This window comes from Arachis stenosperma, chromosome 9, assembly GCF_014773155.1.
Source record: "Arachis stenosperma cultivar V10309 chromosome 9, arast.V10309.gnm1.PFL2, whole genome shotgun sequence".
NCBI lineage: Eukaryota > Viridiplantae > Streptophyta > Magnoliopsida > Fabales > Fabaceae > Arachis > Arachis stenosperma.
The window spans coordinates 156,434,751-156,436,111 of NC_080385.1; positions in this window are offsets into that span (position 1 = coordinate 156,434,751).

Genomic DNA, 1,361 nt, shown 5'->3' on the forward strand with positions numbered 1-1,361 from the left:
TTTTTTGTGATATCATTGTTATGAATTTATATATAGCTTTTTCCTCATTGAATGAAATATTTGGTTATTCAACTCAATTTGATTCTCATTTTTTTTAAATTATTTATGTAAAAATTATTTGCTATTTCACCTCTTGAAAAGAAATGGGGTCTTTCTCTTGAATTTGAGATGTCATTCCCAATGGATTTGGCTTTCGTAGATTAAGATTGTATCATTTTGCTATTTTTCCGCACTCATCTGTTGGTTTGAATGTATCCTGACCTAACCAATATATTCGAACTCACAATTTCTGGTCCCTATTTTTTGATTTCTTCAAACCTTCACTTGTTTTTTCTGTTTTTGTATTGTTTCCGGTTTTGGTTCTATGATTAGCTGTCTCTATGCTATTGAATGGAGATGAGAATGTTGGAATGCCTATCAAGGTATGGACTTTCCATCAATCCTCTTTGGTGATTACTGATGTGATTGATATGAATTGATTCATAGCTTTTTCCTCATTGTACCTAATCTATTCATGAGTGATTATGTGATTCACAAAAATGATGTCTAACCTTTTGTTTATTTGTTTTTTTTTTCAGGTTCAACTGAATTGGATTAGATTTATCTCTTCCTTGTTTTAATTCTGTTTTATTCTTCATCTGTTAGATGGAGATACAGCTGCTTGGTTTCAGGTTAACACGTTCCTTGATAAAAAAATTTCCTTGTGCGATTAAAATGTGTTCATGCTATTATTTGTCTAAGTAGCACATGTTCCTAGCCAAAGAAAAAACTATCCAGCCGCTGGTTTTCCCATGAAAAAGTTGTTTCCACACATAATAAGGTTCTGCTATATATTTTTTATTGGAAATTGGAAATTTGGGTAGCATGATGAATGTATCAGCTTTCATTATCATCTATTTCATGAATGTTGATGTGATTGACATGTTTCTATTCGTGTTTGTGTATACTTTTGTTCCCATTTATCTGCTGTTTCAATTGTATCCCTACCTAACACATTTACCAACTCTGATTGCCATCACTAGAATGATTGTTTGGTGTAGTTGCTGACTGGATTTTTTATGGCCTAATGACATGTAGCTACAGTATAGTAGTTGTGGTGTGGTATATCAATTTCTGGTCCCTATCTTTTTATATCTCGAAATTATCAATTATTTTTCTTGCTTTTGTGTTGTTTCAGCTTTCGGTTCTATGATTAGTTGTGTATGTGCCATTGAATGGAGATGAGAATGTTGGAATTTTTATAAAGGTTTGTTCTTTTTATCCCATCTGTTTGGTGAGTTGTGATGTGATTGATATGAAATGAATCATTGCTTCTTACTCATTTTTCCGCACTCATCTGTTGGTTTGAATGTATCCTGACC